At 44.0% G+C, this 25,723-nt stretch overlaps 28 non-coding genes across 28 annotated transcripts; all 28 read left to right on the top strand.

The window, feature by feature from the left end:
• The first annotated feature begins 501 nt into the window (after positions 1 to 501).
• TRNAS-UGA (transfer RNA serine (anticodon UGA)) lies at positions 502 to 583 on the top strand. Its single transcript has one exon. It is a non-coding gene; the product is annotated as a tRNA-Ser (tRNA).
• A 547-nt stretch (positions 584 to 1,130) lies between these two features.
• Positions 1,131 to 1,212, top strand: TRNAS-CGA (transfer RNA serine (anticodon CGA)). The gene has a single exon. It is a non-coding gene; the product is annotated as a tRNA-Ser (tRNA).
• Positions 1,213 to 1,753: 541 nt separating this feature from the next.
• TRNAS-UGA (transfer RNA serine (anticodon UGA)) lies at positions 1,754 to 1,835 on the top strand. Its single transcript has one exon. It is a non-coding gene; the product is annotated as a tRNA-Ser (tRNA).
• Positions 1,836 to 2,381: 546 nt separating this feature from the next.
• On the top strand, positions 2,382 to 2,463 carry TRNAS-CGA (transfer RNA serine (anticodon CGA)). The gene has a single exon. It is a non-coding gene; the product is annotated as a tRNA-Ser (tRNA).
• A 543-nt stretch (positions 2,464 to 3,006) lies between these two features.
• On the top strand, positions 3,007 to 3,088 carry TRNAS-CGA (transfer RNA serine (anticodon CGA)). The gene has a single exon. It is a non-coding gene; the product is annotated as a tRNA-Ser (tRNA).
• Positions 3,089 to 4,255: 1,167 nt separating this feature from the next.
• TRNAS-UGA (transfer RNA serine (anticodon UGA)) lies at positions 4,256 to 4,337 on the top strand. The gene has a single exon. It is a non-coding gene; the product is annotated as a tRNA-Ser (tRNA).
• A 541-nt stretch (positions 4,338 to 4,878) lies between these two features.
• On the top strand, positions 4,879 to 4,960 carry TRNAP-CGG (transfer RNA proline (anticodon CGG)). The gene has a single exon. It is a non-coding gene; the product is annotated as a tRNA-Pro (tRNA).
• A 543-nt stretch (positions 4,961 to 5,503) lies between these two features.
• On the top strand, positions 5,504 to 5,585 carry TRNAS-CGA (transfer RNA serine (anticodon CGA)). The gene has a single exon. It is a non-coding gene; the product is annotated as a tRNA-Ser (tRNA).
• A 541-nt stretch (positions 5,586 to 6,126) lies between these two features.
• On the top strand, positions 6,127 to 6,208 carry TRNAS-UGA (transfer RNA serine (anticodon UGA)). Its single transcript has one exon. It is a non-coding gene; the product is annotated as a tRNA-Ser (tRNA).
• Positions 6,209 to 6,754: 546 nt separating this feature from the next.
• Positions 6,755 to 6,836, top strand: TRNAS-CGA (transfer RNA serine (anticodon CGA)). Its single transcript has one exon. It is a non-coding gene; the product is annotated as a tRNA-Ser (tRNA).
• Positions 6,837 to 7,379: 543 nt separating this feature from the next.
• Positions 7,380 to 7,461, top strand: TRNAS-CGA (transfer RNA serine (anticodon CGA)). The gene has a single exon. It is a non-coding gene; the product is annotated as a tRNA-Ser (tRNA).
• Positions 7,462 to 9,252: 1,791 nt separating this feature from the next.
• Positions 9,253 to 9,334, top strand: TRNAS-CGA (transfer RNA serine (anticodon CGA)). The gene has a single exon. It is a non-coding gene; the product is annotated as a tRNA-Ser (tRNA).
• A 543-nt stretch (positions 9,335 to 9,877) lies between these two features.
• TRNAS-CGA (transfer RNA serine (anticodon CGA)) lies at positions 9,878 to 9,959 on the top strand. Its single transcript has one exon. It is a non-coding gene; the product is annotated as a tRNA-Ser (tRNA).
• A 543-nt stretch (positions 9,960 to 10,502) lies between these two features.
• On the top strand, positions 10,503 to 10,584 carry TRNAS-UGA (transfer RNA serine (anticodon UGA)). Its single transcript has one exon. It is a non-coding gene; the product is annotated as a tRNA-Ser (tRNA).
• A 1,170-nt stretch (positions 10,585 to 11,754) lies between these two features.
• Positions 11,755 to 11,836, top strand: TRNAS-CGA (transfer RNA serine (anticodon CGA)). The gene has a single exon. It is a non-coding gene; the product is annotated as a tRNA-Ser (tRNA).
• Positions 11,837 to 14,254: 2,418 nt separating this feature from the next.
• On the top strand, positions 14,255 to 14,336 carry TRNAS-CGA (transfer RNA serine (anticodon CGA)). Its single transcript has one exon. It is a non-coding gene; the product is annotated as a tRNA-Ser (tRNA).
• A 542-nt stretch (positions 14,337 to 14,878) lies between these two features.
• Positions 14,879 to 14,960, top strand: TRNAS-CGA (transfer RNA serine (anticodon CGA)). The gene has a single exon. It is a non-coding gene; the product is annotated as a tRNA-Ser (tRNA).
• A 541-nt stretch (positions 14,961 to 15,501) lies between these two features.
• TRNAS-UGA (transfer RNA serine (anticodon UGA)) lies at positions 15,502 to 15,583 on the top strand. Its single transcript has one exon. It is a non-coding gene; the product is annotated as a tRNA-Ser (tRNA).
• A 542-nt stretch (positions 15,584 to 16,125) lies between these two features.
• Positions 16,126 to 16,207, top strand: TRNAS-UGA (transfer RNA serine (anticodon UGA)). The gene has a single exon. It is a non-coding gene; the product is annotated as a tRNA-Ser (tRNA).
• Positions 16,208 to 17,377: 1,170 nt separating this feature from the next.
• On the top strand, positions 17,378 to 17,459 carry TRNAS-CGA (transfer RNA serine (anticodon CGA)). The gene has a single exon. It is a non-coding gene; the product is annotated as a tRNA-Ser (tRNA).
• Positions 17,460 to 18,000: 541 nt separating this feature from the next.
• Positions 18,001 to 18,082, top strand: TRNAS-UGA (transfer RNA serine (anticodon UGA)). The gene has a single exon. It is a non-coding gene; the product is annotated as a tRNA-Ser (tRNA).
• A 543-nt stretch (positions 18,083 to 18,625) lies between these two features.
• On the top strand, positions 18,626 to 18,707 carry TRNAS-UGA (transfer RNA serine (anticodon UGA)). The gene has a single exon. It is a non-coding gene; the product is annotated as a tRNA-Ser (tRNA).
• A 542-nt stretch (positions 18,708 to 19,249) lies between these two features.
• On the top strand, positions 19,250 to 19,331 carry TRNAS-UGA (transfer RNA serine (anticodon UGA)). The gene has a single exon. It is a non-coding gene; the product is annotated as a tRNA-Ser (tRNA).
• Positions 19,332 to 20,501: 1,170 nt separating this feature from the next.
• TRNAS-CGA (transfer RNA serine (anticodon CGA)) lies at positions 20,502 to 20,583 on the top strand. Its single transcript has one exon. It is a non-coding gene; the product is annotated as a tRNA-Ser (tRNA).
• A 2,417-nt stretch (positions 20,584 to 23,000) lies between these two features.
• On the top strand, positions 23,001 to 23,082 carry TRNAS-CGA (transfer RNA serine (anticodon CGA)). Its single transcript has one exon. It is a non-coding gene; the product is annotated as a tRNA-Ser (tRNA).
• A 542-nt stretch (positions 23,083 to 23,624) lies between these two features.
• Positions 23,625 to 23,706, top strand: TRNAS-CGA (transfer RNA serine (anticodon CGA)). The gene has a single exon. It is a non-coding gene; the product is annotated as a tRNA-Ser (tRNA).
• A 541-nt stretch (positions 23,707 to 24,247) lies between these two features.
• On the top strand, positions 24,248 to 24,329 carry TRNAS-UGA (transfer RNA serine (anticodon UGA)). Its single transcript has one exon. It is a non-coding gene; the product is annotated as a tRNA-Ser (tRNA).
• Positions 24,330 to 24,871: 542 nt separating this feature from the next.
• TRNAS-UGA (transfer RNA serine (anticodon UGA)) lies at positions 24,872 to 24,953 on the top strand. Its single transcript has one exon. It is a non-coding gene; the product is annotated as a tRNA-Ser (tRNA).
• Positions 24,954 to 25,723: the final 770 nt, after the last annotated feature.

Here is a 25,723-nt window from a genome sequence, read left to right as displayed (position 1 = left end):
AAATGTTCACTTCTCGTTACGCAATCCTCATCAAGTCACAGAGTTAAATGGAAAAAACTCAAACTAGATGTAAACATTGAGACAATTTCCACACCCAGGAAGTGTTTTAGAGAGCTGGTGTCTCGGAAGGGTTTGTAGTCTGGGCCTGTCCTGCCTGATCTAGACAAGTCATGAAAAGAGTACTTTTTTATGATGCATGTCTTGTTTAGGCTTTTGGACTCTTTCTTAGTACACTTAAGGGCCCGTTACCACCGCCGTGATATAGGGAAAAGTGGGTAGAAACATGCAGTGATTGATTACCACTCATCTGTGCCCTTTCACTCACTTTGAGTGATGCATGTTGCTATTTTTATTAATTGTATGAAAGCATGCAAAATAAGTGAGGACAACAGGGCACTGCTGGTACGTGCCCCGTCCTTCCGTTACTTTATTTTTTTGGTCTCCTCCTGACATGAGCAGAGCATGGCTCGTATACGACAACAGTGACATCATACTCATGCAGCTGCGATGGCCGAGTGGTTAAGGCGTTGGACTTGAAATCCAATCGGGTTTCCCCGCGTAGGTTCGAATCCTGCTTGCAGCGGCATGAGATTTTGCATGAACACCATTTGGTTAAGTTAAGTAAATGTTCACTTCTCATTACGCAATCCTCATCAAGTCACAGAGTTAAACGGCAAAAACTCAAACTAGATGTAAACATTGAGACAATTTCCACACCCAGGAAGTGTTTTAGAGAGCAGGTGCCTCGGAAGAGTTCGTAGTCTGGACCTGTCCTGCATGATCTAGACAAGTCACGAAAAGAGTAATTATCTTTTTTTATGAAGCGTGTCTTGTTTAGGCTTTTGGACTCTTTCTTAGTACACTTAAGGGCCCGTTACCACCGCCGTAATATAGGGAAAAGAGGGTAGAAATGCGCAGTGATTGATTACCTCTCATCTGTGCCCTGTCACTCACTTTGAGTGATGCTTGTTGCTATTTTTATTAATTGTATGAAAGCATTCAAAATAAGTGGGGGATACAGGGCACTGCTGGTACGTGCCCCGTCCTGCCGTTACTTTAATTTTTAGGTCTCGGACTGACGTGAGCAGCGTATGGCTCGTATATGACAACAGTGAGATCATACTCATGCAGCTGCGATGGCCGAGTGGTTAAGGCGTTGGACTCGAAATCCAATGGGGTTTCCCTGCGCAGGTTCGAATCCTGCTTGCAGCGTAGTGTGATTTTGCATGAACACCATTTGGTTTAGTTAAGTAAATGTTCACTTCTCGTTACGCAATCCTCATCAAGTCACAGAGTTAAATGGAAAAAACTCAAACTAGATGTAAACATTGAGACAATTTCCACACCCAGGAAGTGTTTTAGAGAGCTGGTGTCTCGGAAGGGTTTGTAGTCTGGGCCTGTCCTGCCTGATGTAGACAAGTCATGAAAAGAGTACTTTTTTATGATGCATGTCTTGTTTAGGCTTTTGGACTCTTTCTTAGTACACTTAAGGGCCCGTTACCACCGCCGTAATATAGGGAAAAGTGGGTAGAAACATGCAGTGATTGATTACCACTCATCTGTGCCCTTTCACTCACTTTGAGTGATGCATGTTGCTATTTTTATTAATTGTATGAAAGCATGCAAAATAAGTGAGGACAACAGGGCACTGCTGGTACGTGCCCCGTCCTTCCGTTACTTTATTTTTTTGGTCTCCTCCTGACATGAGCAGAGCATGGCTCGTATACGACAACAGTGACATCATACTCATGCAGCTGCGATGGCCGAGTGGTTAAGGCGTTGGACTTGAAATCCAATCGGGTTTCCCCGCGTAGGTTCGAATCCTGCTTGCAGCGGCATGAGATTTTGCATGAACACCATTTGGTTAAGTTAAGTAAATGTTCACTTCTCATTACGCAATCCTCATCAAGTCACAGAGTTAAACGGCAAAAACTCAAACTAGATGTAAACATTGAGACAATTTCCACACCCAGGAAGTGTTTTAGAGAGCAGGTGCCTCGGAAGGGTTCGTAGTCTGGACCTGTCCTGGATGATCTAGACAAGTCACGAAAAGAGTAATTATTTTTTTTATGAAGCGTGTCTTGTTTAGGCTTTTGGACTCTTTCTTAGTACACTTAAGGGCCCGTTACCACCGCCGTAATATAGGGAAAAGAGGGTAGAAATGCGCAGTGATTGATTACCGCTCATCTGTCCCCTGTCACTCACTTTGAGTGATGCTTGTTGCTATTTTTATTAATTGTATGAAAGCATTCAAAATAAGTGGGGGATACAGGGCACTGCTGGTACGTGCCCCGTCCTGCCGTTACTTTAATTTTTAGGTCTCGGACTGACGTGAGCAGCGTATGGCTCGTATACGACAACAGTGAGATCATACTCATGCAGCTGCGATGGCCGAGTGGTTAAGGCGTTGGACTCGAAATCCAATGGGGTTTCCCTGCGCAGGTTCGAATCCTGCTTGCAGCGTAGTGTGATTTTGCATGAACACCATTTAGTTTAGTTAAGTAAATGTTCACTTCTCGTTACGCAATCCTCATCAAGTCACAGAGTTAAATGGAAAAAACTCAAACTAGATGTAAACATTGAGACAATTTCCACACCCAGGAAGTGTTTTAGAGAGCTGGTGGCTCGGAAGGGTTTGTAGTCTGGACCTGTCCTGCCTGATCTAGACAAGTCATGAAAAGAGTACTTTTTTTTATGATGCATGACTTGTTTAGGCTTTTGGACTCTTTCTTAGTACACTTAAGGGCCCGTTACCACCGCCGTAATATAGGGAAAAGTGGGTAGAAACATGCAGTGATTGATTACCACTCATTTGTGCCCTTTCACTCACTTTGAGTGATGCATGTTGCTATTTTTATTAATTGTATGAAAGCATGCAAAATAAGTGAGGACAACAGGGCACTGCTGGTACGTGCCCCGTCCTTCCGTTACTTTATTTTTTTGGTCTCCGCCTGACATGAGCAGAGCATGGCTCGTATACGACAACAGTGACAACATACTCATGCAGCTGCGATGGCCGGGTGGTTAAGGCTTTGGACTCGAAATCCAATGGGGTTTCCCTGCGCAGGTTCGAATCCTGCTTGCAGCGTAGTGTGATTTTGCATGAACACCATTTGGTTTAGTTAAGTAAATGTTCACTTCTCATTACGCAATCCTCATCAAGTCACAGAGTTAAACTGCAAAAACTCAAACTAGATGTAAACATTGAGAAAATTTTCACACCCAGGAAGTGTTTTAGCGAGCAGGTGGCTCGGAAGGGTTCGTAGTCTGGACCTGTCCTGCCTGATCTAGACAAGTCATGAAAAGAGTACTTTTTTTTATGAAGCATGTCTTGTTTAAGCTTTTGGACTCTTTCTGAGTACACTTAAGGGCCCGTTGCCAACGCCGTAATATAGGGAAACGAGGATAGAAATGTGCAGTGATTGATTACCACTCATCGGTGCCCTGTCTCTCACTTTGAGTGATGCGTATTGCTATTTTTATTAATTGTATGAAAGCATGCAAAATAAGTGAGGACAACAGGGCACTGCTGGTACGTGCCCCGTCCTTCTGTTACTTTATTTTTTATGTCTCGGCCTGACGTGAGTAGTGCATAGCTCGTATACGATAACTGTGACATCATACTCACGCAGCTGCGATGGCTGAGTGGTTAAGGCGTTAGACTTGAAATCCAATGGGGTTTCTCCACGTAGGTTCGAATCCTGCTTGCAGCGTCATGAGGTTTTGCATGAACACCATTTGGTTTAGTTAAGTAAATGTTCACTTCTCGTTACGCAATCCTCATCAAGTCACAGAGTTAAACGGCAAAAACTCAAACTAGATGTAAACATTGAGAAAATTTCCACACCCAGGAAGTGTTTTAGAGAGCAGGTGGCTCGGAAGGGTTCGTAGTCTGGACCTGTCCTGCCTGATCTAGACAAGTCATGAAAAGAGTACTTTTTTTATGAAGCGTGTCTTGTTTAAGCTTTTGGACTCTTTCTGAGTACACTTAAGGGCCCGTTGCCACCGACGTAATATAGGGAAACGAGGATAGAAATGTGCAGTGATTGATTACCGCTCATCGGTGCCCTGTCACTCACTTTGAGTGATGCGTATTGCTATTTTTATTAATTGTATGAAAGCATCCAAAATAAGTGAGGACAACAGGGCACTGCTGGTACGTGCCTCGTCCTTCCGTTACTTTATTTTTTTGGTCTCCGCCTGACATGAGCAGAGCATGGCTCGTATACGACAACAGTGACATCATACTCATGCAGCTGCGATGGCCGAGTGGTTAAGGCGTTGGACTTGAAATCCAATCGGGTTTCCCCGCGTAGGTTCGAATCCTGCTTGCAGCGGCATGAGATTTTGCATGAACACCATTTGGTTAAGTTAAGTAAATCTTCACTTCTCATTACGCAATCCTCATCAAGTCACAGAGTTAAACGGCAAAAACTCAAACTAGATGTAAACATTGAGACAATTTCCACACCCAGGAAGTGTTTTAGAGAGCAGGTGCCTCGGAAGCGTTTGTAGTCTGGGCCTGTCCTGCCTGATCTAGACAAGTCATGAAAAGAGTACTTTTTTATGATGCATGTCTTGTTTAGGCTTTTGGACTCTTTCTTAGTACACTTAAGGGCCCGTTACCACCGCCGTAATATAGGGAAAAGTGGGTAGAAACATGCAATGATTGATTACCACTCATCTGTGCCCTTTCACTCACTTTGAGTGATGCATGTTGCTATTTTTATTAATTGTATGAAAGCATTCAAAATAAGTGGGGGATACAGGGCACTGCTGGTACGTGCCCCGTCCTGCCGTTACTTTAATCTTTAGGTCTCGGACTGACGTGAGCAGCGTATGGCTCGTATACGACAACAGTGACAACATACTCATGCAGCTGCGATGGCCGAGTGGTTAAGGCGTTGGACTCGGAATCCAATGGGGTTTCCCTGCGCAGGTTCGAATCCTGCTTGCAGCGTAGTGTGATTTTGCATGAACACCATTTAGTTTAGTTAAGTAAATGTTCACTTCTCGTTACGCAATCCTCATCAAGTCACAGAGTTAAATGGAAAAAACTCAAACTAGATGTAAACATTGAGACAATTTCCACACCCAGGAAGTGTTTGAGAGAGCTGGTGGCTCGGAAGGGTTTGTAGTCTGGACCTGTCCTGCCTGATCTAGACAAGTCATGAAAAGAGTACTTTTTTTTATGATGCATGACTTGTTTAGGCTTTTGGACTCTTTCTTAGTACACTTAAGGGCCCGTTACCACCGCCGTAAAATAGGGAAAAGAGGGTAGAAATTCGCAGTGATTGATTACCGCTCATCTGTGCCCTGTCACTCACTTTGAGTGATGCATGTTGCTATTTTTATTAATTGTATGAAAGCATTCAAAATAAGTGAGGACAACAGGGCACTGCTGGTACGTGCCCCGTCCTGCCGTTACTTTAATTTTTAGGTCTCGGACTGACGTGAGCAGCGTATGGCTCGTATACGACAACAGTGAGATCATACTCATGCAGCTGCGATGGCCGAGTGGTTAAGGCGTTGGACTCGAAATCCAATGGGGTTTCCCTGCACAGGTTCGAATCCTGCTTGCAGCGTAGTGTGATTTCGCATGAACACCATTTGGTTTAGTTAAGTAAATGTTCACTTCTCGTTACGCAATCCTCATCAAGTCACAGAGTTAAATGGAAAAAACTCAAACTAGATGTAAACATTGAGACAATTTCCACACCCAGGAAGTGTTTTAGAGAGCTGGTGTCTCGGAAGGGTTTGTAGTCTGGGCCTGTCCTGCCTGATCTAGACAAGTCATGAAAAGAGTACTTTTTTACGATGCATGTCTTGTTTAGGCTTTTGGACTCTTTCTTAGTACACTTAAGGGCCCGTTACCACCGCCGTAATATAGGGAAAAGTGGGTAGAAACATGCAGTGATTGATTACCACTCATCTGTGCCCTTTCACTCACTTTGAGTGATGCATGTTGCTATTTTTATTAATTGTATGAAAGCATGCAAAATAAGTGAGGACAACAGGGCACTGCTGGTACGTGCCCCGTCCTTCCGTTACTTTATTTTTTTGGTCTCCTCCTGACATGAGCAGAGCATGGCTCGTATACGACAACAGTGACATCATACTCATGCAGCTGCGATGGCCGAGTGGTTAAGGCGTTGGACTTGAAATCCAATCGGGTTTCCCTGCGTAGGTTCGAATCCTGCTTGCAGCGGCATGAGATTTTGCATGAACACCATTTGGTTAAGTTAAGTAAATGTTCACTTCTCATTACGCAATCCTCATCAAGTCACAAAGTTAAACGGCAAAAACTCAAACTAGATGTAAACATTGAGACAATTTCCACACCCAGGAAGTGTTTTAGAGAGCAGGTGCCTCGGAAGGGTTCGTAGTCTGGACCTGTCCTGCATGATCTAGACAAGTCACGAAAAGAGTAATTATTTTTTTTATGAAGCGTGCCTTGTTTAGGCTTTTGGACTCTTTCTTAGTACAATTAAGGGCCCGTTACCGCCGCCGTAATATAGGGAAAAGTGGGTAGAAACATGCAGTGATTGATTACCACTCATCTGTGCCTTTTCACTCACTTTGAGTGATGCATGTTGCTATTTTTATTAATTGTATGAAAGCATTCAAAATAAGTGGGGGATACAGGGCACTGCTGGTACGTGCCCCGTCCTGCCGTTACTTTAACTTTTAGGTCTCGGACTGACGTGAGCAGCGTATGGCTCGTATAGGACAACAGTGACAACATACTCATGCAGCTGCGATGGCCGTGTGGTTAAGGCGTTGGACTCGAAATCCAATGGGGTTTCCCTGCGCAGGTTCGAATCCAGCTTGCAGCGTAGTGTGATTTTGCATGAACACCATTTAGTTTAGTTAAGTAAATGTTCACTTCTCGTTACGCAATCCTCATCAAGTCACAGAGTTAAATGGAAAAAACTCAAACTAGATGTAAACATTGAGACAATTTCCACACCCAGGAAGTGTTTTAGAGAGCTGGTGGCTCGGAAGGGTTTCTAGTCTGGACCTGTCCTGCCTGATCTAGACAAGTCATGAAAAGAGTACTTTTTTTTATGATGCATGACTTGTTTAGGCTTTTGGACTCTTTCTTAGTACACTTAAAGGCCCGTTACCACCGCCGTAATATAGGGAAAAGTGGGTAGAAACATGCAGTGATTGATTACCACTCATCTGTGCCCTTTCACTCACTTTGAGTGATGCATGTTGCTATTTTTATTAATTGTATGAAAGCATGCAAAATAAGTGAGGACAACAGGGCACTGCTGGTACGTGCCCCGTCCTTCCGTTACTTTATTTTTTTGGTCTCCGCCTGACATGAGCAGAGCATGGCTCGTATACGACAACAGTGACAACATACTCATGCAGCTGCGATGGCCGAGTGGTTAAGGCGTTGGACTCGAAATCCAATGGGGTTTCCCTGCGCAGGTTCGAATCCTGCTTGCAGCGTAGTGTGATTTTGCATGAACACCATTTGGTTTAGTTAAGTAAATGTTCACTTCTCATTACGCAATCCTCATCAAGTCACAGAGTTAAACTGCAAAAACTCAAACTAGATGTAAACATTGAGACAATTTCCACACCCAGGAAGTGTTTTAGAGAGCAGGTGGCTCGGAAGGGTTCGTAGTCTGGACCTGTCCTGCCTGATCTAGACAAGTCATGAAAAGAGTACTTTTTTTTATGAAGCATGTCTTGTTTAAGCTTTTGGACTCTTTCTGAGTACACTTAAGGGCCCGTTGCCACCGCCGTAATATAGGGAAACGAGGATAGAAATGTGCAGTGATTGATTACCACTCATCGGTGCCCTGTCTCTCACTTTGAGTGATGCGTATTGCTATTTTTATTAATTGTATGAAAGCATGCAAAATAAGTGAGGACAACAGGGCACTGCTGGTACGTGCCCCGTCCTTCTGTTACTTTATTTTTTATGTCTCGGCCTGACGTGAGTAGTGCATGGCTCGTATACGACAACTGTGACATCATACTCACGCAGCTGCGATCGCTGAGTGGTTAAGGCGTTAGACTTGAAATCCAATGGGGTTTCCCCACGTAGGTTCGAATCCTGCTTGCAGCGTCATGAGGTTTTGCATGAACACCTTTTGGTTTAGTTAAGTAAATGTTCACTTCTCGTTACGCAATCCTCATCAAGTCACAGAGTTAAACGGCAAAAACTCAAACTAGATGTAAACATTGAGAAAATTTCCACACCCAGGAAGTGTTTTAGAGAGCAGGTGGCTCGGAAGGGTTCGTAGTCTGGACCTGTCCTGCCTGATCTAGACAAGTCATGAAAAGAGTACTTTTTTTATGAAGCGTGTCTTGTTTAAGCTTTTGGACTCTTTCTGAGTACACTTAAGGGCCCGTTGCCACCGACGTAATATAGGGAAACGAGGATAGAAATGTGCAGTGATTGATTACCGCTCATCGGTGCCCTGTCACTCACTTTGAGTGATGCGTATTGCTATTTTTATTAATTGTATGAAAGCATGCAAAATAAGTGAGGACAACAGGGCACTGCTGGTACGTGCCCCGTCCTTCCGTTACTTTATTTTTTTTGTCTCCGCCTGACATGAGCAGAGCATGGCTCGTATACGACAACAGTGACATCATACTCATGCAGCTGCGATGGCCGAGTGGTTAAGGCGTTGGACTTGAAATTCAATCGGGTTTCCCCTCGTAGGTTCGAATCCTGCTTGCAGCGGCATGAGATTTTGCATGAACACCATTTGGTTAAGTTAAGTAAATGTTCACTTCTCATTACGCAATCCTCATCAAGTCACAGAGTTAAACGGCAAAAACTCAAACTAGATGTAAACATTGAGACAATTTCCACACCCAGGAAGTATTTTAGAGAGCAGGTGCCTCGGAAGCGTTTGTAGTCTGGGCCTGTCCTGCCTGATCTAGACAAGTCATGAAAAGAGTACTTTTTTTATGATGCATGTCTTGTTTAGGCTTTTGGACTCTTTCTTAGTACACTTTAGGGCCCGTTACCACCACCGTAATATAGGGAAAAGTGGGTAGAAACATGCAGTGATTGATTACCACTCATCTGTGCCCTTTCACTCACTTTGAGTGATGCATGTTGCTATTTTTATTAATTGTATGAAAGCATTCAAAATAAGTGGGGGATACAGGGCACTGCTGGTACGTGCCCCGTCCTGCCGTTACTTTAATCTTTAGGTCTCGGACTGACGTGAGCAGCGTATGGCTCGTATACGACAACAGTGACAACATACTCATGCAGCTGCGATGGCCGAGTGGTTAAGGCGTTGGACTCGAAATCCAATGGGGTTTCCCTGCGCAGGTTCGAATCCTGCTTGCAGCGTAGTGTGATTTTGCATGAACACCATTTAGTTTAGTTAAGTAAATGTTCACTTCTCGTTACGCAATCCTCATCAAGTCACAGAGTTAAATGGAAAAAACTCAAACTAGATGTAAACATTGAGACAATTTCCACACCCAGGAAGTGTTTGAGAGAGCTGGTGGCCCGGAAGGGTTTGTAGTCTGGACCTGTCCTGCCTGATCTAGACAAGTCATGAAAAGAGTACTTTTTTTTATGATGCATGACTTGTTTAGGCTTTTGGACTCTTTCTTAGTACACTTAAGGGCCCGTTACCACCGCCGTAATATAGTGAAAAGTGGGTAGAAACATGCAGTGATTGATTACCACTCATCTGTGCCCTTTCACTCACTTTGAGTGATGCATGTTGCTATTTTTATTAATTGTATGAAAGCATGCAAAATAAGTGAGGACAACAGGGCACTGCTGGTACGTGCCCCGTCCTTCCGTTACTTTATTTTTTTGGTCTCCGCCTGACATGAGCAGAGCATGGCTCGTATACGACAACAGTGACAACATAATCATGCAGCTGCAATGGCCGAGTGGTTAAGGCGTTGGACTCGAAATCCAATGGGGTTTCCCTGCGCAGGTTCGAATCCTGCTTGCAGCGTAGTGTGATTTTGCATGAACACCATTTGGTTTAGTTAAGTAAATGTTCACTTCTCATTACGCAATCCTCATCAAGTCACAGAGTTAAACTGCAAAAACTCAAACTAGATGTAAACATTGAGACAATTTCCACACCCAGGAAGTGTTTTAGAGAGCAGGTGGCTCGGAAGGGTTCGTAGTCTGGACCTGTCCTGCCTGATCTAGACAAGTCGTGAAAAGAGTACTTTTTTTTATGAAGCGTGTCTTGTTTAAGCTTTTGGACTCTTTCTGAGTACACTTAAGGGCCCGTTGCCACCGCCGTAATATAGGGAAACGAAGATAGAAATGTGCAGTGATTGATTACCACTCATCGGTACCCTGTCTCTCACTTTGAGTGATGCGTATTGCTATTTTTATTAATTGTATGAAAGCATGCAAAATAAGTGAGGACAACAGGGCACTGCTGGTACGTGCCCCGTCCTTCTGTTACTTTATTTTTTATGTCTCGGCCTGACGTGAGTAGTGCATGGCTCGTATACGACAACTGTGACATCATACCCACGCAGCTGCGATGGCCGAGTGGTTAAGGCGTTGGGCTTGAAATCCAATGGGGTTTCCCCGCGTAGGTTCGAATCCTGCTTGCAGCGTCATGAGATTTTGCATGAACACCATTTGGTTTAGTTAAGTAAATGTTCACTTCTCGTTACGCAATCCTCATCAAGTCACAGAGTTAAACGGCAAAAACTCAAACTAGATGTAAACATTGAGACAATTTCCACACCCAGGCAGTGTTTTAGAAAGCAGGTGCCTTGGAAGGGTTCGTAGTCTGGACCTGTCCTGCATGATCTAGACAAGTCACGAAAAGAGTAATTTTTTTTTTTATGAAGCGTGTCTTGTTTAGGCTTTTGGACTCTTTCTTAGTACACTTAAGGGCCCGTTACCAACGCCGTAATATAGGGAAAAGAGGGTAGAAATGCGCAGTGATTGATTACCGCTCATCTGTGCCCTGTCACTCACTTTGAGTGATGCTTGTTGCTATTTTTATTAACTGTATGAAAGCATTCAAAATAAGTGGGGGATACAGGGCACTGCTGGTACGTGCCCCGTCCTGCCGTTACTTTAATTTTTAGGTCTCGGCCTGACGTGATCAGCGTATGGCTCGTATACGACAACAGTGACATCATACTCATGCAGCTGCGATGGCCGAGTGGTTAAGGCGTTGGACTCGAAATCCAATGGGGTTTCCCTGCGCAGTCCCAATCCTGCTTGCAGCGTAGTGTGATTTTGCATGAACACCATTTGGTTTAGTTAAGTAAATGTTCACTTCTCGTTACGCAATCCTCATCAAGTCACAGAGTTAAATGGAAAAAACTCAAACTAGATGTAAACATTGAGACAATTTCCACACCCAGGAAGTGTTTTAGAGAGCTGGTGGCTCGGAAGGGTTTGTAGTCTGGACCTGTCCTGCCTGATCTAGACAAGTCATGAAAAGAGTACTTTTTTTTATGATGCATGTCTTGTTTAGGCTTTTGGACTCTTTCTTAGTACACTTAAGGGCCCGTTACCACCGCCGTAATATAGGAAAAAGTGGGTAGAAACATGCAGTGATTGATTACCACTCATCTGTGCCCTTTCACTCACTTTGAGTGATGCATGTTGCTATTTTTATTAATTGTATGAAAGCATGCAAAATACGTGAGGACAACAGGGCACTGCTGGTACGTGCCACGTCCTTCCGTTACTTTATTTTTTTGGTCTCCGCCTGACATGAGCAGAGCATGGCTCGTATACGACAACAGTGACATCATACGCATGCAGCTGCGATGGCCGAGTGGTTAAGGCGTTGGACTCGAAATCCAATGGGATTTCCCTGCGCAGGTTCGAATCCTGCTTGCTGCGTAGTGTGATTTTGCATGAACACCATTTGGTTTAGTTAAGGAAATGTTCACTTCTCGTTACGCAATCCTCATCAAGTCACAGAGTTAAATGGCAAAAACTCAAACTAGATGTAAACATTGAAACAATTTCCACACCTAGGAAGTGTTTTAGAGAGCAGGTGGCTCGGAAGGGTTTGTAGTCTGGACCTATCCTGCCTGATCTAGACAAGTTACGAAATGAGTAACTTTTTTAATGAAGTGTGTCTTGTTTAGGCTTTTGGACTCTTTCTGAGTACACTTAAGGGCCCGTTGCCACCGCCGTAATATATGGAAACGAGGGTAGAAATGTGCAGTGATTGATTACCGCTCATCTGTGCCCTGTCACTCATTTTGAGTGATGCATATTGCTATTTTTATTAATTGTATGAAAGTATGCGAAATGTGAGGACAACGGGGCACTGCTGGTATGTGCCCCGTCCTTCCGTTATTTTATTTTTTAGGTCTCGACCTGACATGAGTAGCGCATGGCTCGTATACGACAACAGTGACATCATACTCACGCAGCTGCGATGGCCGAGTGGTTAAGGCGTTGGACTTGAAATCCAATGGGGTTTCCCCGTGTAGTTTCGAATCCTGCTTGCAGCGGCATGAGATTTTGCATGAACACCATTTGGTTTAGTTAAGTAAATGTTCACTTCTCATTACGCAATCCTCATCAAGTCACAGAGTTAAACTGCAAAAACTCAAACTAGATGTAAACATTGAGACAATTTCCACACCCAGGAAGTGTTTTAGAGAGCAGGTGGCTCGGAAGGGTTCGTAGTCTGGACCTGTCCTGCCTGATCTAGACAAGTCATGAAAAGAGTACTTTTTTTTATGAAGCGTGTCTTGTTTAAGCTTTTGGACTCTTTCTGAGTACACTTAAGGGCCCGTTGCCACCGACGTAATATAGGGAAACGAGGATAGAAATGTGCAGTGATTGATTACCACTCATCGGTGCCCTGTCTCTCACTTTGAGTGATGCGTATTGCTATTTTTATTAATTGTATGAAAGCATGCAAAATAAGTGAGGACAACAGGGCACTGCTGGTACGTGGCCCGTCCTTCTGTTACTTTATTTTTTATGTCTCGGCCTGACGTGAGTAGTGCATGGCTCGTATACGACAACTGTGACATCATACTCACGCAGCTGCGATGGCCGAGTGGTTAAGGCGTTAGACTTGAAATCCAATGGGGTTTCCCCGCGTAGGTTCGAATCCTGCGTGCAGCGTCATGAGATTTTGCATGAACACCATTTGGTTTAGTTAAGTAAATGTTCACTTCTCGTTACGCAATCCTCATCAAGTCACAGAGTTAAATGGCAAAAACTCAAACTAGATGTAAACATTGAGACAATTTCCACACCCAGGAAGTGTTTTAGAGAGCAGGTGGCTCGGAAGGGTTCGTAGTATGGGCCTGGCCTGCCTGATCTAGACAAGTCATGAAAAGAGTACTTTTTTTATGAAGCGTGTCTTGTTTAAGCTTTTGAACTCTTTCTGAGTACACTTAAGGGCCCGTTGCCACCGACGTAATATAGGGAAACGAGGATAGAAAAGTGCAGTGATTGATTACCGCTCATCGGTGCCCTGTCACTCACTTTGAGTGATGCGTATTGCTATTTTTATTAATTGTATGAAAGCATGCAAAATAAGTGAGGACAACAGGGCACTGCTGGTACATGCCCCGTCCTTCTGTTACTTTATTTTTTATGTCTCGGCCTGACGTGAGTAGTGCATGGCTCGTATACGACAACTGTGACATCATAGTCACGCAGCTGCGATGGCCGAGTGGTTAAGGGGTTGGACTTGAAATCCAATGGAGTTTCCCCGCGTAGGTTCGAATCCTGCTTGCAGCGTCATGAGATTTTGCATGAACACTATTTGGTTTAGTTAAGTAAATGTTCACTTTTCGTTACGCAATCCTCATCAAGTCACAGAGTTAAACGGCAAAAACTCAAACTAGATGTAAACATTGAGACAATTTCCACACCCAGGAAGTGTTTTAGAGAGCAGGTCCCTCGGAAGGGTTCGTAGTCTGGACCTGTCCTGCATGATCTAGACAAGTCACGAAAAGAGTAATTATTTTTTTTATGAAGCGTGTCTTGTTTAGGCTTTTGGACTCTTTCTTAGTACACTTAAGGGCCCGTTACCACCGCCGTAATATAGGGAAAAGAGGGTAGAAATGCGCAGTGATTGATTACCGCTCATCTGTGCCCTGTCACTCACTTTGAGTGATGCTTGTTGCTATTTTTATTAATTGTATGAAAGCATTCAAAATAAGTGGGGGATACAGGGCACTGCTGGTACGTGCCCCGTCCTGCTGTTACTTTAATTTTTAGGTCTCGGCCTGACGTGAGCAGCGTATGGCTCGTATACGACAACAGTGACATCATACTCATGCAGCTGCGATGGCCAAGTGGTTAAGGCGTTGGACTCGAAATCCAATGGGGTTTCCCTGCGCAGGTTTGAATCCTGCTTGCAGCGTAGTGTGATTTTGCATGAACACCATTTGGTTTAGTTAAGTAAATGTTCACTTCTCGTTACCCAATCCTCATCAAGTCACAGAGTTAAATGGAAAAAACTCAAACTAGATGTAAACATTGAGACAATTTCCACACCCGGGAAGTGTTTTAGAGAGCTGGTGTCTCGGAAGGGTTTTTAGTCTGGACCTGTCCTGCCTGATCTAGACAAGTCATGAAAAGAGTACTTTTTTTATGATGCATATCTTGTTTAGGCTTTTGGACTCTTTCTTAGTACACTTAAGGGCCCGTTACCACCGCCGTAATATAGGGAAAAGTGGGTAGAAACATGCAGTGATTGATTACCACTCATCTGTGCCCCTTCACTCACTTTGAGTGATGCATGCTGCTATTTTTATTAATTGTATGAAAGCATGCAAAATAAGTGAGGACAACAGGGCACTGCTGGTACGTGCCTCGTCCTTCCGTTACTTTATTTTTTTGGTCTCTGCCTGACATGAGCAGAGCATGGCTCGTATACGACAACTGTGACATCATACTCATGCAGCTGCGATGGCCGAGTGGTTAAGGTGTTGGACTCGAAATCCAATGGGGTTTCCCTGCGCAGGTTTGAATCCTGCTTGCAGCGTAGTGTGATTTTGCACGAACACCATTTGGTTTAGTTAAGGAAATGTTCACTTCTCGTTACGCAATCCTCATCAAGTCACAGAGTAAAATGGCAAAAACTCAAACTAGATGTAAACATTGAAACAATTTCCACACCTAGGAAGTGTTTTAGAGAGCAGGTGACTCGGAAGGGTTTGTAGTCTGGACCTATCCTGCCTGATCTAGACAAGTTACGAAATGAGTACTTTTTTTATGATGCATGTCTTGTTTAGGCTTTTGGACTCTTCTTAGTACACTTAAGGGCCCGTTGCCACCGCCGTAATATATGGAAACGAGGGAAGAAATGTGCAGTGATTGATTACCGCTCATCTGTGCCCTGTCACTCATTTTGAGTGATGCATATTGCTATTTTTATTAATTGTATGAAAGTATGCGAAATAATTGAGGACAACAATGCACTGCTGGTATGTGCCCCGTCCTTCCGTTACTTTATTTTTTAGGTCTCGACCTCACATGAGTAGCGCATGGCTCGTATACGACAACAGTGACATCATACTCACGCAGCTGTGATGGCCGAGTGGTTAAGGCGTTGGACTTGAAATCCAATGGGGTTTCCCCGCGTAGGTTCGAATTCTGCTTGCAGCGGCATGAGTTTTTGCATGAACACCATTTGGTTTAGTTAAGTAAATGTTCACTTCTCATTACGCAATCCTCATCAAGTCACAGAGTTAAACGGCAAAAACTCAAACTAGATGTAAACATTGAGAAAATTTCCACACCCAGGAAGTGTTTTAGAGAGCAGGTGGCTCGGAAGGGTTCGTAGTCTGGACCTGTCCTGCCTGATCTAGACAAGTCATGAAAAGAGTACTTTTTTTATGAAGCGTGTCTTGTTTAAGCTTTTGGACTCTTTCTGAGTACACTTAAGGGCCTGTTGCCAATGACGTAATATAGGGAAACGAGGATAGAAATGTGCAGTGATTGATTACCGCTCATCGGTGCCCTGTCACTCACTTTGAGTGATGCGTATTGCTATTTTTATTAATTGTATGAAAGCATGCAAAATAAGTGAGGACAACAGGGCACTGCTGGTACGTGCCCCGTCCTTCTGTTACTTTATTTTTTATGTCTCGGCCTGACGTGAGTAGTGCATGGCTCGTATACGACAACTGTGACATCATACTCCCGCAGCTGCGATGGCCGAGTGGTTAAGGCGTTGGGCTTGAAATCCAATGGGGTTTCCCCGCGTAGGTTCGAATCCTGCTTGCAGCGTCATGAGATTTTGCATGAACACCATTTGGTTTAGTTAAGTAAATGTTCACTTCTCGTTACGCAATCCTCATCAAGTCACAGAGTTAAACGGCAAAAACTCAAACTAGATGTAAACATTGAGACAATTTCCACACCCAGGAAGTGTTTTAGAGAGCAGGTGCCTTGGAAGGGTTCGTAGTCTGGACCTGTCCTGCATGATCTAGACAAGTCACGAAAAGAGTAATTATTTTTTTTATGAAGCGTGTCTTGTTTAGGCTTTTGGACTCTTTCTTAGTACACTTAAGGGCCCGTTACCAACGCCGTAATATAGGGAAAAGAGGGTAGAAATGCGCAGTGATTGATTACCGCTCATCTGTGCCCTGTCACTCACTTTGAGTGATGCTTGTTGCTATTTTTATTAACTGTATGAAAGCATTCAAAATAAGTGGGGGATACAGGGCACTGCTGGTACGTGCCCCGTCCTGCCGTTACTTTAATTTTTAGGTCTCGGCCTGACGTGATCAGCGTATGGCTCGTATACGACAACAGTGACATCATACTCATGCAGCTGCGATGGCCGAGTGGTTAAGGCGTTGGACTCGAAATCCAATGGGGTTTCCCTGCGCAGTCCCAATCCTGCTTGCAGCGTAGTGTGATTTTGCATGAACACCATTTGGTTTAGTTAAGTAAATGTTCACTTCTCGTTACGCAATCCTCATCAAGTCACAGAGTTAAATGGAAAAAACTCAAACTAGATGTAAACATTGAGACAATTTCCACACCCAGGAAGTGTTTTAGAGAGCTGGTGGCTCGGAAGGGTTTGTAGTCTGGACCTGTCCTGCCTGATCTAGACAAGTCATGAAAAGGGTACTTTTTTTTATGATGCATGTCTTGTTTAGGCTTTTGGACTCTTTCTTAGTACACTTAAGGGCCCGTTACCACCGCTGTCATATAGGAAAAAGTGGGTAGAAACATGCAGTGATTGATTACCACTCATCTGTGCCCTTTCACTCACTTTGAGTGATGCATGTTGCTATTTTTATTAATTGTATGAAAGCATGCAAAATACGTGAGGACAACAGGGCACTGCTGGTACGTGCCCCGTCCTTCCGTTACTTTATTTTTTTGGTCTCCGCCTGACATGAGCAGAGCATGGCTCGTATACGACAACAGTGACATCATACTCATGCAGCTGCGATGGCCGAGAGGTTAAGGCGTTGGACTCGAAATCCAATGGGATTTCCCTGCGCAGGTTCGAATCCTGCTTGCTGCGTAGTGTGCTTTTGCATGAACACCATTTGGTTTAGTTAAGGAAATGTTCACTTCTCGTTACGCAATCCTCATCAAGTCACAGAGTTAAATGGCAAAAACTCAAACTAGATGTAAACATTGAAACAATTTCCACACCTAGGAAGTGTTTTAGAGAGCAGGTGGCTCGGAAGGATTTGTAGTCTGGACCTATCCTGCCTGATCTAGACAAGTTACGAAATGAGTAATTTTTTTAATGAAGTGTGTCTTGTTTAGGCTTTTGGACTCTTTCTGAGTACACTTAAGGGCCCGTTGCCACCGCCGTAATATATGGAAACGAGGGTAGAAATGTGCAGTGATTGATTACCGCTCATCTGTGCCCTGTCACTCATTTTGAGTGATGCATATTGCTATTTTTATTAATTGTATGAAAGTATGCGAAATGTGAGGACAACAGGGCACTGCTGGTATGTGCCCCGTCCTTCCGTTACTTTATTTTTTAGGTCTCGACCTGACATGAGTAGTGCATGGCTCGTATACGACAACAGTGACATCATACTCACGCAGCTGCGATGGCCGAGTGGTTAAGGCGTTGGACTTGAAATCCAATGGGGTTTCCCCGCGTAGGTTCGAATCCTGCTTGCAGCGGCATGAGATTTTGCATGAACACCATTTAGTTTAGTTAAGTAAATGTTCACTTCTCATTACGCAATCCTCATCAAGTCACAGAGTTAAACTGCAAAAACTCAAACTAGATGTAAACATTGAGACAATTTCCACACCCAGGAAGTGTTTTAGAGAGCAGGTGGCTCGGAAGGGTTCGTAGTCTGGACCTGTCCTGCCTGATCTAGACAAGTCATGAAAAGAGTACTTTTTTTTATGAAGCGTGTCTTGTTTAAGCTTTTGGACTCTTTCTGAGTACACTTAAGGGCCCGTTGCCACCGCCGTAATATAGGGAAACGAGGATAGAAATGTGCAGTGATTGATTACCGCTCATCGGTGCCCTGTCACTCACTTTGAGTGATGCGTATTGCTATTTTTATTAATTGTATGAAAGCATGCAAAATAAGTGAGGACAACAGGGCACTGCTGGTACATGCCCCGTCCTTCTGTTACTTTATTTTTTATGTCTCGGCCTGACATGAGTAGTGCATGGCTCGTATACGACAACTGTGACATCATAGTCACGCAGCTGCGATGGCCGAGTGGTTAAGGCGTTAGACTTGAAATCCAATGGGGTTTCCCCGCGTAGGTTCGAATCCTGCTTGCAGCGTCCTGAGATTTTGCATGAACACCATTTGGTTTAGTTAAGTAAATGTTCACTTCTCGTTACGCAATCCTCATCAAGTCACAGAGTTAAACGGCAAAAACTCAAACTAGATGTAAACATTGAGAAAATTTCCACACCCAGGAAGTGTTTTAGAGAGCAGGTGGCTCGGAAGGGTTCGTAGTCTGGACCTGTCCTGCCTGATCTAGACAAGTCATGAAAAGAGTACTTTTTTTATGAAGCGTGTCTTGTTTAAGCTTTTGGACTCTTTCTGAGTACACTTAAGGGCCTGTTGCCCCCGACGTAATATAGGGAAACGAGGATAGAAATGTGCAGTGATTGATTACCGCTCATCGGTGCCCTGTCACTCACTTTGAGTGATGCGTATTGCTATTTTTATTAATTGTATGAAAGCATGCAAAATAAGTGAGGACAACAGGGCACTGCTGGTACGTGCCCCGTCCTTCTGTTACTTTATTTTTTATGTCTCGGCCTGACGTGAGTAGTGCATGGCTCGTATACGACAACTGTGACATCATACCCACGCAGCTGCGATGGCCGAGTGGTTAAGGCGTTGGGCTTGAAATCCAATGGGGTTTCCCCGCGTAGGTTCGAATCCTGCTTGCAGCGTCATGAGATTTTGCATGAACACCATTTGGTTTAGTTAAGTAAATGTTCACTTCTCGTTACGCAATCCTCATCAAGTCACAGAGTTAAACGGCAAAAACTCAAACTAGATGTAAACATTGAGACAATTTCCACACCCAGGCAGTGTTTTAGAGAGCAGGTGCCTTGGAAGGGTTCGTAGTCTGGACCTGTCCTGCATGATCTAGACAAGTCACGAAAAGAGTAATTTTTTTTTTTATGAAGCGTGTCTTGTTTAGGCTTTTGGACTCTTTCTTAGTACACTTAAGTGCCCGTTACCAACGCCGTAATATAGGGAAAAGAGGGTAGAAATGCGCAGTGATTGATTACCGCTCATCTGTGCCCTGTCACTCACTTTGAGTGATGCTTGTTGCTATTTTTATTAACTGTATGAAAGCATTCAAAATAAGTGGGGGATACAGGGCACTGCTGGTACGTGCCCCGTCCTGCCGTTACTTTAATTTTTAGGTCTCGGCCTGACGTGATCAGCGTATGGCTCGTATACGACAACAGTGACATCATACTCATGCAGCTGCGATGGCCGAGTGGTTAAGGCGTTGGACTCGAAATCCAATGGGGTTTCCCTGCGCAGTCCCAATCCTGCTTGCAGCGTAGTGTGATTTTGCATGAACACCATTTGGTTTAGTTAAGTAAATGTTCACTTCTCGTTACGCAATCCTCATCAAGTCACAGAGTTAAATGGAAAAAACTCAAACTAGATGTAAACATTGAGACAATTTCCACACCCAGGAAGTGTTTTAGAGAGCTGGTGGCTCGGAAGGGTTTGTAGTCTGGACCTGTCCTGCCTGATCTAGACAAGTCATGAAAAGAGTACTTTTTTTTATGATGCATGTCTTGTTTAGGCTTTTGGACTCTTTCTTAGTACACTTAAGGGCCCGTTACCACCGCCGTAATATAGGAAAAAGTGGGTAGAAACATGCAGTGATTGATTACCACTCATCTGTGCCCTTTCACTCACTTTGAGTGATGCATGTTGCTATTTTTATTAATTGTATGAAAGCATGCAAAATACGTGAGGACAACAGGGCACTGCTGGTACGTGCCACGTCCTTCCGTTACTTTATTTTTTTGGTCTCCGCCTGACATGAGCAGAGCATGGCTCGTATACGACAACAGTGACATCATACTCATGCAGCTGCGATGGCCGAGTGGTTAAGGCGTTGGACTCGAAATCCAATGGGATTTCCCTGCGCAGGTTCGAATCCTGCTTGCTGCGTAGTGTGATTTTGCATGAACACCATTTGGTTTAGTTAAGGAAATGTTCACTTCTCATTACGCAATCCTCATCAAGTCACAGAGCTAAATGGCAAAAACTCAAACTAGATGTAAACATTGAAACAATTTCCACACCTAGGAAGTGTTTTAGAGAGCAGGTGGCTCGGGAGGGTTTGTAGTCTGGACCTATCCTGCCTGATCTAGACAAGTTACGAAATGAGTAACTTTTTTAATGAAGTGTGTCTTGTTTAGGCTTTTGGACTCTTTCTGAGTACACTTAAGGGCCCGTTGCCACCGCCGTAATATATGGAAACGAGGGTAGAAATGTGCAGTGATTGATTACCGCTCATCTGTGCCCTGTCACTCATTTTGAGTGATGCATATTGCTATTTTTATTAATTGTATGAAAGTATGCGAAATGTGAGGACAACAGGGCACTGCTGGTATGTGCCCCGTCCTTCCGTTACTTTATTTTTTGGTCTCGACCTGACATGAGTAGCGCATGGCTCGTATACGACAACAGTGACATCATACTCACGCAGCTGCGATGGCCGAGTGGTTAAGGCGTTGGACTTGAAATCCAATGGGGTTTCCCTCCGTAGTTTCGAATCCTGCTTGCAGCGGCATGAGATTTTGCATGAACACCATTTGGTTTAGTTAAGTAAATGTTCACTTCTCATTACGCAATCCTCATCAAGTCACAGAGTTAAACTGCAAAAACTCAAACTAGATGTAAACATTGAGACAATTTCCACACCCAGGAAGTGTTTTAGAGAGCAGGTGGCTCGGAAGGGTTCGTAGTCTGGACCTGTCCTGCCTGATCTAGACAAGTCATGAAAAGAGTACTTTTTTTTATGAAGCGTGTCTTGTTTAAGCTTTTGGACTCTTTCTGAGTACACTTAAGGGCCCGTTGCCACCGCCGTAATATAGGGAAACGAGGATAGAAATGTGCAGTGATTGATTACCACTCATCGGTGCCCTGTCTCTCACTTTGAGTGATGCGTATTGCTATTTTTATTAATTGTATGAAAGCATGCAAAATAAGTGAGGACAACAGGGCACTGCTGGTACGTGGCCCGTCCTTCTGTTACTTTATTTTTTATGTCTCGGCCTGACGTGAGTAGTGCATGGCTCGTATACGACAACTGTGACATCATACTCACGCAGCTGCGATGGCCGAGTGGTTAATGCGTTAGACTTGAAATCCAATGGGGTTTCCCCGCGTAGGTTCGAATCCTGCGTGCAGCGTCATGAGATTTTGCATGAACACCATTTGGTTTAGTTAAGTAAATGTTCACTTCTCGTTACGCAATCCTCATCAAGTCACAGAGTTAAATGGCAAAAACTCAAACTAGATGTAAACATTGAGACAATTTCCACACCCAGGAAGTGTTTTAGAGAGCAGGTGGCTCGGAAGAGTTCGTAGTATGGGCCTGGCCTGCCTGATCTAGACAAGTCATGAAAAGAGTACTTTTTTTATGAAGCGTGTCTTGTTTAAGCTTTTGAACTCTTTCTGAGTACACTTAAGGGCCCGTTGCCACCGACGTAATATAGGGAAACGAGGATAGAAAAGTGCAGTGATTGATTACCGCTCATCGGTGCCCTGTCACTCACTTTGAGTGATGCGTATTGCTATTTTTATTAATTGTATGAAAGCATGCAAAATAAGTGAGGACAACAGGGCACTGCTGGTACATGCCCCGTCCTTCTGTTACTTTATTTTTTATGTCTCGGCCTGACGTGAGTAGTGCATGGCTCGTATACGACAACTGTGACATCATAGTCACGCAGCTGCGATGGCCGAGTGGTTAAGGGGTTGGACTTGAAATCCAGGGGAGTTTCCCCGCGTAGGTTTGAATCCTGCTTGCAGCGTCATGAGATTTTGCATGAACACTATTTGGTTTAGTTAAGTAAATGTTCACTTTTCGTTACGCAATCCTCATCAAGTCACAGAGTTAAACGGCAAAAACTCAAACTAGATGTAAACATTGAGACAATTTCCACACCCAGGAAGTGTTTTAGAGAGCAGGTCCCTCGGAAGGGTTCGTAGTCTGGACCTGTCCTGCATGATCTAGACAAGTCACGAAAAGAGTAATTATTTTTTTTATGAAGCGTGTCTTGTTTAGGCTTTTGGACTCTTTCTTAGTACACTTAAGGGCCCGTTACCACTGCCGTAATATAGGGAAAAGAGGGTAGAAATGCGCAGTGATTGATTACCGCTCATATGTGCCCTGTCACTCACTTTGAGTGATGCTTGTTGCTATTTTTATTAATTGTATGAAAGCATTCAAAATAAGTGGGGGATACAGGGCACTGCTGGTACGTGCCCCGTCCTGCTGTTACTTTAATTTTTAGGTCTCGGCCTGACGTGAGCAGCGTATGGCTCGTATACGACAACAGTGACATCATACTCATGCAGCTGCGATGGCCAAGTGGTTAAGGCGTTGAACTCGAAATCCAATGGGGTTTCCCTGCGCAGGTTTGAATCCTGCTTGCAGCGTAGTGTGATTTTGCATGAACACCATTTGGTTTAGTTAAGTAAATGTTCACTTCTCGTTACCCAATCCTCATCAAGTCACAGAGTTAAATGGAAAAAACTCAAACTAGATGTAAACATTGAGACAATTTCCACACCCAGGAAGTGTTTTAGAGAGCTGGTGTCTCGGAAGGGTTTTTAGTCTGGACCTGTCCTGCCTGATCTAGACAAGTCATGAAAAGAGTACTTTTTTTATGATGCATGTCTTGTTTAGGCTTTTGCACTCTTTCTTAGTACACTTAAGGGCCCGTTACCACCGCCGTAATATAGGGAAAAGTGGGTAGAAACATGCAGTGATTGATTACCACTCATCTGTGCCCCTTCACTCACTTTGAGTGATGCATGTTGCTATTTTTATTAATTGTATGAAAGCATGCAAAATAAGTGAGGACAACAGGGCACTGCTGGTACGTGCCCCGTCCTTCCGTTACTTTATTTTTTTGGTCTCTGCCTGACATGAGCAGAGCATGGCTCGTATACGACAACTGTGACATCATACTCATGCAGCTGCGATGGCCGAGTGGTTAAGGTGTTGGACTCGAAATCCAATGGGGTTTCCCTGCGCAGGTTTGAATCCTGCTTGCAGCGTAGTGTGATTTTGCACGAACACCATTTGGTTTAGTTAAGGAAATGTTCACTTCTCGTTACGCAATCCTCATCAAGTCACAGAGTAAAATGGCAAAAACTCAAACTAGATGTAAACATTGAAACAATTTCCACACCTAGGAAGTGTTTTAGAGAGCAGGTGGCTCGGAAGGGTTTGTAGTCTGGACCTATCCTGCCTGATCTAGACAAGTTACGAAATGAGTACTTTTTTTATGATGCATGTCTTGTTTAGGCTTTTGGACTCTTCTTAGTACACTTAAGGGCCCGTTGCCACCGCCGTAATATATGGAAACGAGGGAAGAAATGTGCAGTGATTGATTACCGCTCATCTGTGCCCTGTCACTCATTTTGAGTGATGCATATTGCTATTTTTATTAATTGTATGAAAGTATGCGAAATAATTGAGGACAACAATGCACTGCTGGTATGTGCCCCGTCCTTCCGTTACTTTATTTTTTAGGTCTCGACCTCACATGAGTAGCGCATGGCTCGTATACGACAACAGTGACATCATACTCACGCAGCTGCGATGGCCGAGTGGTTAAGGCGTTGGACTTGAAATCCAATGGGGTTTTCCCGCGTAGGTTCGAATTCTGCTTGCAGCGGCATGAGTTTTTGCATGAACACCATTTGGTTTAGTTAAGTAAATGTTCACTTCTCATTACGCAATCCTCATCAAGTCACAGAGTTAAACGGCAAAAACTCAAACTAGATGTAAACATTGAGAAAATTTCCACACCCAGGAAGTGTTTTAGAGAGCAGGTGGCTCGGAAGGGTTCGTAGTCTGGACCTGTCCTGCCTGATCTAGACAAGTCATGAAAAGAGTACTTTTTTTATGAAGCGTGTCTTGTTTAAGCTTTTGGACTCTTTCTGAGTACACTTAAGGGCCTGTTGCCAATGACGTAATATAGGGAAACGAGGATAGAAATGTGCAGTGATTGATTACCGCTCATCGGTGCCCTGTCACTCACTTTGAGTGATGCGTATTGCTATTTTTATTAATTGTATGAAAGCATGCAAAATAAGTGAGGACAACAGGGCACTGCTGGTACGTGCCCCGTCCTTCTGTTACTTTATTTTTTATGTCTCGGCCTGACGTGAGTAGTGCATGGCTCGTATACGACAACTGTGACATCATACTCACGCAGCTGCGATGGCCGAGTGGTTAAGGCGTTGGGCTTGAAATCCAATGGGGTTTCCCCGCGTAGGTTCGAATCCTGCTTGCAGCGTCATGAGATTTTGCATGAACACCATTTGGTTTAGTTAAGTAAATGTTCACTTCTCGTTACGCAATCCTCATCAAGTCACAGAGTTAAACGGCAAAAACTCAAACTAGATGTAAACATTGAGACAATTTCCACACCCAGGAAGTGTTTTAGAGAGCAGGTGCCTTGGAAGGGTTCGTAGTCTGGACCTGTCCTGCATGATCTAGACAAGTCACGAAAAGAGTAATTATTTTTTTTATGAAGCGTGTCTTGTTTAGGCTTTTGGACTCTTTCTTAGTACACTTAAGGGCCCGTTACCAACGCCGTAATATAGGGAAAAGAGGGTAGAAATGCGCAGTGATTGATTACCGCTCATCTGTGCCCTGTCACTCACTTTGAGTGATGCTTGTTGCTATTTTTATTAACTGTATGAAAGCATTCAAAATAAGTGGGGGATACAGGGCACTGCTGGTACGTGCCCCGTCCTGCCGTTACTTTAATTTTTAGGTCTCGGCCTGACGTGATCAGCGTATGGCTCGTATACGACAACAGTGACATCATACTCATGCAGCTGCGATGGCCGAGTGGTTAAGGCGTTGGACTCGAAATCCAATGGGGTTTCCCTGCGCAGTCCCAATCCTGCTTGCAGCGTAGTGTGATTTTGCATGAACACCATTTGGTTTAGTTAAGTAAATGTTCACTTCTCGTTACGCAATCCTCATCAAGTCACAGAGTTAAATGGAAAAAACTCAAACTAGATGTAAACATTGAGACAATTTCCACACCCAGGAAGT

This window comes from Lissotriton vulgaris, chromosome 11, assembly GCF_964263255.1.
Source record: "Lissotriton vulgaris chromosome 11, aLisVul1.2, whole genome shotgun sequence".
NCBI classification, from domain to species: Eukaryota; Metazoa; Chordata; class Amphibia; order Caudata; family Salamandridae; genus Lissotriton; species Lissotriton vulgaris.
Note: the sequence above shows the minus strand (reverse complement) of the source record. Positions and strands in the feature narration are given on the sequence as shown.